The sequence below is a fragment of the Anolis sagrei genome, chromosome 4 (genome assembly GCF_037176765.1).
Source record: "Anolis sagrei isolate rAnoSag1 chromosome 4, rAnoSag1.mat, whole genome shotgun sequence".
NCBI lineage: Eukaryota > Metazoa > Chordata > Lepidosauria > Squamata > Dactyloidae > Anolis > Anolis sagrei.
In genome coordinates this window covers 165,396,972-165,410,469 of record NC_090024.1, presented here as the reverse complement: position 1 = coordinate 165,410,469, position 13,498 = coordinate 165,396,972, and the positions used below count along the sequence as shown (strand labels likewise).

The 13,498-nt window shown below is 39.3% G+C and overlaps 1 protein-coding gene across 5 annotated transcripts in view; it reads left to right on the top strand.

Moving 5' to 3' along the window:
• PDE4B (phosphodiesterase 4B) overlaps positions 1–13,498 on the top strand; it is a 298,925-nt gene that overhangs the window by 249,066 nt on the left and 36,361 nt on the right. Inside the window, exon 1 of one of the 5 annotated variants that reach the window (XM_060773684.2) lies at positions 2,740–2,933. The exons of the other annotated variants lie outside the window; for them this stretch is intronic. The gene's annotated coding sequence lies outside the window, so the exon portion shown is untranslated. Of the gene's footprint in view, positions 1–2,739; positions 2,934–13,498 lie in introns of those variants that run through there. 5 annotated transcript variants of the gene reach the window in all.

Genomic DNA, 13,498 nt, shown 5'->3' with positions numbered 1-13,498 from the left:
GGCCTTGCAACCAACACAAATCCATTACAAACAAGTGCAGTGTTTACTGTGGACTTGCTGAAAATTCTTCTGCTGTACTTCATAAAAAGGAGAATCAGCCTGATTAGCAAGGGTTTGCAAACACTGAGTTAATATCAGTATTTTTTATTTTTATATCTATTTTATATACCCATATACTTGGGGTTATGGAAAGATTTACCTAGCAGAAAGGGCTTATGAGTGGAAAAAGGACTAGATGGCCCTTGTGGTCCCTTCCAGCTCTGTGATGCTACAGAAGGGAAGGGAAGGGAAGGGAAGGGAAGGGAAGGGAAGGGAAGGGAAGGGAAGGGAAGGGAAGGGAAGGGAAGGGAAGGGAAGGGAAGGAAAAACTTTTACGTATTTTTGAAAGAATATAAGTCCAGGATTTTAATTAATAATACGCTTAGGAGAACATATCTGGCTGTTATGCTGTGGATTTTTGTGCAACAAATCACATACAGTTCCCCAAGGATCACGGGATTAAAATCCTGTTAAAATTCCAGTGTGAGGAATGGCCGTGAAATGGCATTTTTATTTTCCTTGCTGCTTCAGCTTGCCTTTCCTATGAGCCTCCACATTTGCTTAAGCTCCTTGCATGCCTTTACATGATCAAATATGTTCAAGCCAGTTGAATGCATATTTGTAGGTGAATCATCAAAAAACAAACAAATCCAACAACAATAAATTATTCAGTTAATTAAAAAGCATCAGAACTCATTCATATAACTATTTTATCTTCCGTTTTAAAAAAAATCAGTCTGCATAGTTATGGATGCGTATGTGGTACTTTAGCCACGAGAATCTGCTTTCATAGCCCCAAATCTCATGACAAGCTCCGAGGATTTTCTCACCCAGCTCAGAGTATGCATCCTGATGCTTTGGGAAGTAACAGCTAATTCACTTGACAAAATTCCCCACCCACACATTGGGTTATGCAGGAGGAAATACTATTACTATGCCTTTGTTTTTCCCTTGTCAAGAATTTCATTGTAGTTTTACCCCACATTAATCTTTTGAGATACGTATAAACTGGAATTGAGGCAGAAAAGCAGTTAATTTTCGCAAAGCTACAGAATGAGTTATTGGATCTGAGTGTCCTGGACCCACACACTATTCATTATACACTAGACTACAATGAGATAAATTGAATTTGAAGTGTTTTGAGTTAGTAAATAAAAGGCAGCTGTGCCATAGAATTGCAGGGTTATAAGATGTCTTGATAGCAGAGCATTTTCAAGACAGGAAGAAATCTTAGTTCTATGGTAATAGGAACCAGCAGAGTGGAAGATAACATAATAATCTTTGCCATGTTTTCAAAAATACAGAAGATGGGCACACTACTTAGAAACACATCCAATGGAGTTAAGTGAGACCCACCTGCAGGAAACATGAGGGATATGATTTCACTTCTAAAATTACTTGGGCATTTGGAAGTCTTGCAGTTCAAGACTGGGGGTATATCTAAACTATAGAACAAATGCAGTTTGGCACTAGTTTAACTGCCATGGCTCAATGTTTATAGAATCATGGAAGTTGTAGTTTTACATGATAACTAGACTTCTTTGTGAAAGAGTGCTGGTGCCTCACCATACTACAAATCCCAGGATCTCATAGCATTGATCAATAGCCAATAAAGTGGTTTTTTGTTGTATTGAAATCTATCATGTTATCAACAAAGAGGATAGTTAAAACATAATAGAGTCTTCTGGAAAAAATAAAGAAAAGACATGTAGTTTGCATCAGGTAAATAATACCTATCCCCCCCCCCCCCCCACACACACACACATGTATTAGCTGATGGGAGATCAAGATACTGGTTACACTATTAGCTTCATTTCCTGCATTACAAGCATAGTTCATTCCCACAGAGAATCCACTTCTCATTTTCCAATTGCCTAGAAACACACACCCCTCAAAGTTGGAATCATGCATCTTAGTAAGTATTTCAGTTATGCTATTGACGTCAATGCAGTCATTAAATAGATTGCTGGCCCTCCCAACACTAAGCATGTGCCAAAGAGCTAGAGGCAGACACGTTTTAGAAGATGAACACCAGGTTTTCTTTAAGCAGTTTGAGAAAATAAGGGGGAAAGTTCCTGCATTAGTGTCTGTGCTTTACAACTCCCTTGTCTGTTTGAAACCTCTCTGACTTCCCATCCCCGAAAGGGGTTGGAGGGCTCACTGCAATGTTGTCATTCTGTTACTAGGCACATAAACAACTTTAAATGAGTTACTAAAGAGTAATTTCTTGTGACCAGCTCCAGCTGAAAAGTGACACTAATTTTACGTCGTGTAGCTAGACTTAACTTACATGTATCGTGTAACGTTAGTCAGCCAAACCTTTTTAGCCTTTGACTCCAGACGTTCTTCGGGGATTGATTTCATGGAGTCTATTAAAAAATAGCTACCATTTCTCCTCCGCAAGCCTCCTCTGGGCTCTGAGGACGCGTAAGCCAATCATGGTCCCATAGCAACGGATATAAACTGTTCCCCTTCAGCCACACCTGTGGACTCTCATGTTAGGCATTCCACACGTGCTCCATCCGTCATGTGGTCTGCCATTCCTGCCAGTCCAGCTACCATCTATGGCAGCTGAGCAAGCAACAGTGATGTCAGTGGGACTCCCCAAGCGTAGTCAAGGAACTCATCCGAGGGTCTAGCGGGGCGGAGGAGGGAAGCAAAGCACTCTTCCAAGACTGAGTGACGGACAGGTTCATTCATTACATGAGCCAGGCAATGCATACATCCTAGAGCTCTCCCATCTTCTTTAGACTCACAGTAGAGGCTAGTCCCTTGCAGAATGGATCTGACACACCTGAGTTGTCTGTAGAAAGACAATTAAAGCTTCGCAGTTGAGGATATATGGCACCCTTAAACATGTGGTGGACAACTTTACGCTTTGGTGGAACAATCAGGTATGTTTCAGCTAAAAGCATTAGGTTGTTTTCCAGATATTGAGCCTTTGCTTTCTTGTCATGTGCCCTTCCTCATTGCTTTCTGCTTCCCCTCCCCATGTTTGGAAGAGTTTGCCCCACCCTGCCAGAAGTCAACATCCTCCCATGAAGGACTACAATGTAAGCAAGAGGACTCCAGATATCATTTCTTTTTCTTATTTTTTTTTTTTGAAAAAACTGAATTTTGTACACCTTTTAAAAAACTACCCATATTCACGAAAACTCAATCTTGAACAAAAAAGGAAGAATCTAACTCAAAGTAATCTCCCAGCTTAATTAGTATGTTTCATTTATTGTGGTGAAAGTTTTACTGTGCCTACATGTTGTTTAAATATGAGATTGTTTGATTTCAGAGGGCATGTCAAGTCTCCAGTTTTTGTACAGATGTCTATATCTAAACAACAGCCTCATTTGACACTGCAATATGTTATTGCCACAATTGGCCCTAACATGATTCAGAGTGAGGCACTTGCATCAAACAGTAGCTTTCACAGTGAGAGGCAGGCTGACAACAACTGTGATAGCAGTTCCTAGCTATTTACTTCTGTTAGAGAACATACCTGGGTGTTTTGCAAGGCACACCTGTATGGCCATACAGGCTTTCCTGCATGCTGTCACATCACTAGTAACAGAATAAACGTCAGCTCCTTGTCTCTTCTGGATGGGGCAAGTTAGGGAATACCCTCAGGTAATTTACCTTAAGCTTAAAAACATATTGAGCCATTTCCAGGACTTAGTTCTAAGTTCTTGCCTTTGCTTTGTCCTTATTCATCCTGGCCTCACAGATCTGTGTCCTCTGTGAATGTGACAGATACAATCTGGGAGCAACAACAAGTGGTGTGATTAAACTGTGCCTGTAAGGAAGCATTTCCAAATGCTGATGGAAACTTCAAGCTATATGAAAGCAAATTCAAACTATCGTATTTATATAATGTCAGCTGAATTTTTAGAGGACGAGAGCTTCTGCTAAGAATGCGTTCAAGCAGCAATAGAGGGGATATCTTGCTAGCATTAATACATTTTGTGTCATTTCATTAACCTTTGCTGTTGTGGCTCTTCAGTTTCCCTAACGCCTCCTGAGGTCGGTGCCTGTAGGGAAACCTGGGAGAAGGATAGAAGCTATTGTGTGATGTGATTTTGGATGCTATCCAAACATCACAAAACAGAACTCAACGAATAGGATTAGCGTTTTCTTCAGTTCCTTCCTTAACAGGAAAGAATATATGATTGTGTATATTCCTTTCTTTGTGTAGAAATTTAATTTATTTCTTTTCCAGTTCATCTTCAAATTGTAACTATTGATTTACATTTAAACTTGATGTAACAATAAAAGAAAAGAAGACCAGTAAAAGCAGCAAACTTGTATACACTCAAGTATAAGTCAACCTCATACCAGTACATTGAAGACAGATTTGGGGAGCAAAATTATGGATTTTGATATGTCCCATGAATATGTTGAGGGTCATTCTGCAGGGAGGTGAAAGCACTAGCACTGCCTTAGGATTCAGTCATCCCTGGCTGCCACCATTTTCTCACCCAGATATTCAAAATGGCCTTTTGCCATTCTACTCAGAGAACAGGATGGTTTATTTTTTGTACAATTTAAAAGTGTGGTATTGATTTTTTTATAGACTAGTGAAAAGCTGGTTTATCTCAGAAGAATCTAAAAGAAGCATTGGCCCCCTCTACTGTCCAGAGAGACTCCCATTTCCTCACTCAGGCATTCAAAGAGGTAGAGAGAGCAGAGGGGGCAGTGCTTCTTTCAGGTTCTCCTGGGATGGACTAAGCTAGTGGTCCCCAACCTGTGGTCCACGGACCATCAGTGGTCTGCAAGAACGAAAATACTGTCCACAGCCTCACCGTTACTACACAGTTGCAAGGTTGCAAAACCTTCTTAGAGTGCTGAGGCTTATTAAATGTTTTTTTTTTTTCTGTTGGTGAGCAGATGGCGACTACTGGGTGGCATATGTTCTGTATTGGAAACTAGAGCTGATGTGGTCCAGCCAATGCAGTTTTCTGACTCAGCGTCCCAAATAACCAAGCCAAATCTAAAGTTGACCAAAAATTTATTCTTAACCCTTTTCATACCAGTTGGAGAGTAATCCCTGATCAAAGTGGTCACTAGTTTAAAAAAATGTTGGGTATCACTGGACTAAGTTCTGGCCTTTCGGCACTACTCAAAGAAGGAAATTGTTCTCTTTTTTTGATATCTGTAAAGGTCCAAACCTCTTAGATTGACTCATTGATAAATCAACCCAGTTTTTTGGGGGTCATTTATTAACTAAAAATTTCTAGATATGTACACAATCAGTATGCTGCATTCAGTAGCTATAATGATTATAAATTTAAAAGCAGATAAAATTCATCGGGGCCAGCTTTACCACAGCACGTTAATCACCAGCTGCAAATGCAGTAAATATTGCCAACTGAAAGGTTGACAGTTTGAAGCTGGGTCAAGGTGAGCTCTTTACTTTCAGCTCCCCCGCACACCTAGCGGATTGAAAATAGCAATGTGAGTAGATTAGTAGGTACTACATTAAGCAGGGAAGTATTTTAGGCATGCCATTTTGGAGGAAAGTTTACAAACAAAGAGAGTTCTTTAGCAAGGAGATGGAGCAACAATACCCCCTGTGGCTGGAACTGAGCACAGCCTCCAAAATATGCCGAATAATGAGAAAAAGGCTAAATATACCTCTATCTGTTATCTGTTTTGTCATTTTATAATTGGCATTGAATGTTTGCCATATATGTGTTCTGTTATCGGCCCTGGGTCCCCTTTGGGGTGAGAAGGGCAGAATATAAGTTACTGTAAACAATAAATAATAAATACACAGCATGCTTTAATCAGATACCTTGCTAGCATCCAGACATCATGGGCCAAAATCCAACCTTTCATCTAGAAGATACCTAGCCTGTTGTGATATTCTTTCTATCCCCTTTTGCAAACCTCTGTATCATCGGGCTCTCCAGCCCAAGTGAGCCATCTAAACAGGGAGAAAGGTAGCTGCAGGGCAGAAAGGAGAAATCCTTCTCTTCCTGTTTTGCTTATGGAAACAATTCGGTTGGCAGGGTGACCCCACCATATTGTGTCCAGAGAGGGTGTGTTCACACTACACAATCACAATTATTCAATAGTTCTGTCTCGTTATGTGATAACTCAACATATTTATTTGTTTAAATCCCCAATTTTATTTTATTTTTAACGCAGAGCTGCCTTCACTGAATTACCCATGGTATCACTGAAGCAAAATTTTCATATGGATTTTATTATTATGAAAGTACTGTTTTCCATGTGGATATTATTATTTGTGTGCCAAAAAACAATGTATGAAATACTTAACAATGTTCTTTCATCAGTAATAGCTAGTTTTGGCCTTTAAAATCTGTGCTTCAGTAGTGGCAGTACTGATAGTACTATCACTGCTTGATATATTTTTTTCTTTTTCCGTAAATTTGTTCTAGAAGCAGTGTGAAAACTGATATTAACATTTAACCCAAGAACAATAAATCAGGAATCAGGTTCCCATAATGAAGGTTTTCTATGTGTTTCAGCACAGTCCTGGGTTATTTATTCAAAACAAGTTCCAGGATATCTAGTGATGGTGCTTATCATATGCATTTGTATTAGAAATGGATTTTGTTGAGATGAGTTCCTGTAAAATAGCCTTTAAAAGCATTCTGTGTTGTGTCTGTCATTGTAAAGGAATGTATTTGAATAACATTTACCAGCAATCAAAACACCAAAGGGGAAACAGACCAATATTTTTGCATGTTTTCCAATAATTCCTCCTGTTGGGTTTTAATGTCAAAACTCCATTTATTTTCAGTTTAGTGCCTCTTCCTTTTTGAACCCAGCTTAGATATTTGGCATTTCTTGTTCCTTGGTAGTAAAAGCTTTTGTTTCACACTCTTGGGTATCACTTTGCTAATACAGTGGACTGATGGTTACTACAATTCATGATGCCTCCTTTCTCAGGGATTGGAAATGCAAATTGAGTATTTCCATCTGTGAGTCATTGTTTTGTCTACCATAATTATTGGCAAATATTTGTTAGAATTTGCATAGATTCCTGTCTCTCTAGCTTGAAACAGCTCTTTTGGATTGCCACGTGTTTCTGGTGATTTATTTCTTCCATGGGCTTTGAGAGCAGCTTCCATTTCATTTTCTTAAATTGTATGTTCACCCAAAGTGTTGCATTTTGAAATAATCTACTATTCTTTCATATGCTTTGTATGGTATTGTTTCCAGGGTGTTGTTACCATCACCTTTTTATTTTGCTTTGATCATATCATGTAGTCCTCTGTTTCCTGTGCTTGCAAGTTATATTTCAGAGGAAGGAACTGGCAAAGCCTCTACTAAAGATTCCTTGCCAAAGAAAATTCTACAAAAGTAATGGGGTCATGATAAATCTACAGGCAACTTGAAGGCACACACTTATTTTTACACCTAGATAAAAATCTTATTAATTTTCTTAAGTTCATAAACACACTCTCACACAGACCAGTTACTCAAAACATTATCCAGGTTGCTACACCAGCGTTATCACTCAGCAAATCTTCTTTGCTGTTATCTGGTCCTCTCCATGACAACATAAGGAAACCAGACAAACACAGTTTTCAGGAAGTGGTTGTGCATGCTGACTTGAAAATACCAAAAATCCACTCTAGTCCAGCTGCAGTTGGATGTTTTGGCATCATGCTGTTGGATTGCTCCACTTGCAGATTGATTTGATCTGCAGTCTTTTCGTATTTCCATGCAGAGCATGAAGCCTGCACTCTGGCTTCTTGAATTAAAAACAGTTCTTCTTAGAATCATAGAACTGGAAGAGACCTCATGGGCCATCCAGTCCAACCCCCTGCCAAGAAGCAGAAAAATCGCATTCAAAGCACCCCCGACAGATGGCCATCCAGCCTTTGTTTCAAAGCTTCCAAAGAAGGAGCCTCCACCACACTCTGGGGCAAGGGGTCCCCTGCTGAACAGCTCTCACAATTGGGAAGTTGTTCCTAATGTTCAGGTGGAATTCTCTTTCCTGTAGTTTAAAGCCATTGTTTCACATCCTAGTCTCCAGGGCAGCAGAAAACAAGCTTGCTTCCTCCTCCCAATGACTTCCCCTCACATCTTTACACATGGCCCTCATCATGTCTCATCTCAGCCTTCTCTTCTTCAGACTAAACATGTCCAGCTCTTTAAACCGTTCTTCATAGGGCTTGTTCTCCAGACCTTGATAATTTTAGTTGCCCTCCTCTGGACACATTCCAGCTTGTCAACATCTCCCTACAATTGCGGTTCACAGAATTGAACACAGTATTCCAGGTGTGGTCTGACCAAGGCAAAATAGAGAGGCAGTTTGACTTCCCTGGATCTAGATACCGTACTCCTATTTATGCAGGCCAAAATCCCATTCTTTTGCCGCCGCATCACATTGCTGGCTCATATGTTTAACTTGTTGTCTATGAGGACTCCACACATACTGCTGTCGAGCCAGGCATCCCCCATTCTGTATCTTTGCATTTCATTTTTCCCTTTCCCTTTTCTTGTCCATGTATTGTTCTCCCCTTCCTCTAACACAGTGGTTCTCAACCTGGGGGTCCCCAGGTGTTTTGGCCTACAATTCCCAGAAATCCCAGCCAGTTTACCAGCTGTTAGGATTTCTGGGAGTTGAAGACCAAAACATCTGGGGACCGACAAGTTGAGAACCACTGCTCTAACATCTCCATAGAAGGGAAATTGTTAAAGCCCTGTGCAGGCGGTAGCAGAAAATCTGCTGCCAGTACTTCCCTTTCTTGCTTTTGCTGACACCACTTTGCTGGCTCCACCTCATTCAGCTATATTCTCCATCTCTACCCCTCCATCTCTCTTCCCTCCTATCTCCTGGCTTTTGTACTTAATGCAGATTACCCAGTTTTCTAGAATCAGGATAAGGAGGGGCAACACAAATATCTGGAATAAGATAATTTTTGATCAGAACAGTGTCTATACAGTCTGCTCTTTATCTTGGCCTCTGTCAGAGCTCAAAAATGCTTGAATCCAGGACAAGTAATGATGCAACTGTGCACTAGGTGAGATGCTTAGATTCTGAATGAAACAATGCCAACTGAGTAATGTGGCAACCTCATCTCGTAAGGCTTATCAAAAAAGCATTAGGCAACCTCCAAACCATATGCTGCTCAATTCCTGGCATATTGTGCTGTCTGACCATCCTCAGCAGTGACTAAAAAGGAAAGAGGTCTGGTGGAGGGTGGAATTGTCTCATATTAGGTAACCTTCTGACCTCCCAATGTATGTCTGCAAATGCATGCTATGTTTTCCTGCCCCTGCTTTTGCTTTCTTGCAAAAGTGTCCCCAAACAGGGCCTATCAAGAAAGACAGGGACTTAGTGCTTGAGAAGGCACACAGGGTATTTTTATATGGCACATTATGACAATGTAAAGACTAATATAAAATTAATAGTTTTTCATTTAATTGTAGACTCAACACAGTTAAAACTATTGTTTAACTCGTACATTTTGTTGCTTATCCTAGTTTAATTTGATATGCCCTCATCTGCTTTCCAGATTCAGATGAAGTTATTTTAAATTATCTTTCTCAAAACTAAAAACATTTTTAAAAATCTGTGCAGGTTAATAAAGGAATTTGAAGTTCTTGGTCCCAATTGATGAAAGAGGCTGAGAAGGGACTAAAGATGGATTTCATTTCACCTGCAAAACATTTCTGCCAGCTTAGGTTTTATTCTCGCATAGAGCGCTGCCTGCTCAGGAACCAAATTGAGCAAACAATGTACCAAGGGCTGCCACAAATCAGAAAGAAAAGTGACAGCACTTGGATAGCACCAAATGGAGGTAGCAAAATGCAGGAAACATTTTGTCAGATGTCACTTAGCAATGATATCATAGGGGAGTCAGGGATTTGCCTGCATACTAGAAATAACACAGTCCATGGATATGTTAGAAGCAGAAATAGCAAGAGTAAAGAGAGATCTATCTTGGTTCACTGAATGAGAAGAAAAAGACTGGGCACATTTGGCTTAGATCCTTGAGGCTCAGCTGACTTCTTATGTATATTTATGAATCAATGAGGATATGACTAATTGTCTATTCTTGCAATATGTTTTTAAAAACCTCCACATGGTTAACAAGTGCACATTTTGGGAATAAAATTCAAAATGAAGCTAATTATTTTAAACGTGATGGAGAACTTTGCAGAGAAGTATACGGAGGGAGCAGAATTAATACAGAAGAGAACAGAAGACAGTGAACGTAAGCTTCTACTTCATCACACTACAGAATAAATCCACTTAAAATCCAGTTTCTGCCTCCTGCAGAATTCTGGGATTTGTAGTTTGGTGAGGCTGTTAAAGGCTCCTCCCTAAACTACAAACCACAGAATTCAGCAGGAGGCAGCAACTGAATTTAAAGTGGATTCATTCTCTAGTGTGATGAGGCCCCTAGTATTTCATTACACCACTCTGTAGTTACTTAAGAATATTATTCATTTCTGCTCATAGTAGTAGTATCATACCCAAAATATGGAAATGGTGAACCTTATGAGCTCTATTTAGATACATATTATATTCTACAGGAGAGGAACTGAGAAGACCATGTTTCCCTAATATACATTTGGAGCCACAGTGTCACATTTCAAATCCTTCTTCTCTAGCCAATTTCTAATATTTTGAAGATAGCTGTGATCTGATTCTAAACATCATTATTTCCATGTCTAAGGTCAAAGGCAGTGAGCTACAAGAGCTGCTGTAAACCTTGCCTCCTATCATGATGACACTTATATATGAAGATATGTTGCAATGAATACCTGGATAATAATAAGCCCTATATTTTTCACTATACTCAAGTGAGTAGTTGGATTGAAGTAGTTGGAAACACATATACAGAACATGTTTATTATATCAGAATATATTCAAGCTAAAATGTGAACTTTCCTAAAATAGAGAAGTATTCTATACAAACACAAAGCTGGGATTATTACTAATTGCACTTACTCCCAATTGAACACATTTTAAGACTGAAATGTATACAGTTTTTTTAAAAAAAAATCTATGTGAATTATTCTATCAGTGTTATTTAATATACATACATATGTGAACATTAAATATACATTCTGATAATTATGGAAGGCTCAGAATTTATACTTATTGTTTTCCACAAATCTACTTTCTATTCTGTTTTGGCACATCAAAAGTTAAAGTCAGCTCTGTTAACTTCGAAAGTTAAATGAAGGGTGTTTCTCACATACATGTTTAATTTGGGATTAATGAATGATCCACTGAACCCTGCCCAAATGTCTCTGCATTCAGTTGCTGTAGGTCACTGTTTTTGTTTCCCATCCACATGTCCAATCTCCAACGTGACTTTCCTGCACATGGTTGATATTCAAGACAATCATGCTTGGAAATAAATAATAAGTACTTTCTGTTAGTTAGCCTGGAATTTTCAAGCCTTGGTTTAATGGGACACATTTGTGACAGATATAAACAGGAAAATACTATGGTTAAATAATTATAGCAGTACACATACAGTATAACAAATGAAACTGTAAAGAAATAATTTATTATATACAGCTAAATTTGAAGCCCTTTAGAAAGAAACCATACAACTGGGTTACTTCCAGCACAGAATGTTTTCTGCAGTGACCTTGTGGTGTATTATGAAAAAAGATTTATGTGAAACCTATTTTATTTTAAAGCAATTCCTACTCACTGCAGCTAGTTCTCAAACCAGAGTGTTCATATTGCTAGGAGTCCAAATGGGGATGCAAACCCTGATTGCCAGAGTTTTAGTCCACTTCTGAAACCATGCTGTCGGTCAGGCTCTGACCTATGGATTACTGTTTCTATAATGAGCTATGTGCAGTCAATTAATTTTCTCTTAGAAGCTTACCAGTTAAAGAGCAACAGAAAACCATGAATCCCTTTGATTTTCATAACATGATACTATCCGTGGCTATTGTATTGGCTTCAATACTCTTTCAAAAATAAAATTTGAAGTTACATGCTTTCTTATGTAACATTTATTCTATTTCAAAGACTTTGTCTCCTAGTTCTTTGGGATGATACAGATCATCTAGATCAGTGGTTCTCACTGTGTGGGTCCCCAGATGTTTTGGCCTTCAACTCACAAAAATCCTAACAGTTGACTGGGATTTCTGGGAGTTGTAGGCCAAAACACCTGGGGACCCACACATTGAGAACCACTGATCTAGATACATTTCAGTCTGGCCTCGGGTATGATTTTGGTTGCATTTGTGGATGACCTCCACTGGAAACGTTTGGATCTGTTGGATCTCTCTTTTAATATCATCAACCATTGTTTTCTTCTGGGCCACCTAACTAGAAATAACTCTTTGATGTTTTCTGACACAGTGGTTGCATTTTTTTTTCTGGAAGGGAAATCTCAGAAGGTGATGCTGGGAGATACCCAGAAGGGTGTGTTATTTTGAATCCACCAGTGTTCATCTATGTTAATGCTGAATTTTACCACATAATAGTAAAATATTTGCCCTTCTGGGAGAGGGAAGGGGGAGGGTGTCTATTATGCATTAATAGCAGTTATGTAGTAAAAAAGTGCCCTTGAAGGGAAAGCCATGTGGGTGCTTCCTCAAAGGGGCTTTTTCATTTCATAATAGTCCCTTTGAAGGGGTAGACATCTGCATTGCTGAGGCTTCACCTGGCTGGACCCTTGGCAGCCATATGAGCGAGAGACACATTATCCACTCGTGTGCCAAGAGAAAGAAAATAGGCAGACAGAGGAGTGATTTCATTCCCCATGCCTACCTGCCTTCTTTACAAAGTGCTTCAGAACTTGGCTTGGATGGGGGCTAAGTCAGGCTCCATAGCACTAAAAGGGCAGTCACACCCCCAATTCACTTGCCTGGGTGAGTGAAATGAGGGTGCGACAATTATGCAGGGAATACTATAATACCAAATTTGCCACTCGAAAAATGGGAGTGTGACTATTATGTGAGGTAATATGGAGTGGGTTGCCATCTTTCTTGCTGAAAAGTTCCTAATCTTTCACAGCAATGTGATAGGCAGGGACATTCAACTTTTTGTCATACATATATAACTATGAATATAAATACTGTAACTAATAATAAATTATAATAATACATGTATAATTATTAATTTGATGAGTGTACATGGATGAGTATTTCACTTGGTTGATGTATTTATACAAATTGTTTAAAATATATAACCCCCCCCCCCCAAAAAAAAAAATCAATGGAAAGAACATGAGATTTTAAAATTCAGAAGGTCCCTTACAACTTCGATTTCTGTTGGCAACCAGCCTTCTGTCTCACTTCCAAAAAGGCAAGAAAACTGGGGTCAAGTAGATGATCTATTGATGGCAAGCTACTGTCTGGCAGGGATGACTACCTCTGTTGATGAACTTTTGCTGCTGTGATGGCTTCCTCCTTCACACGTTCCCCGCCAGTCAGGGATGAGGGCACCAAAGTTCATGATGCACAATGATTACACACTTAAGCAATGGGAATGTGAAAGTCTGACCAT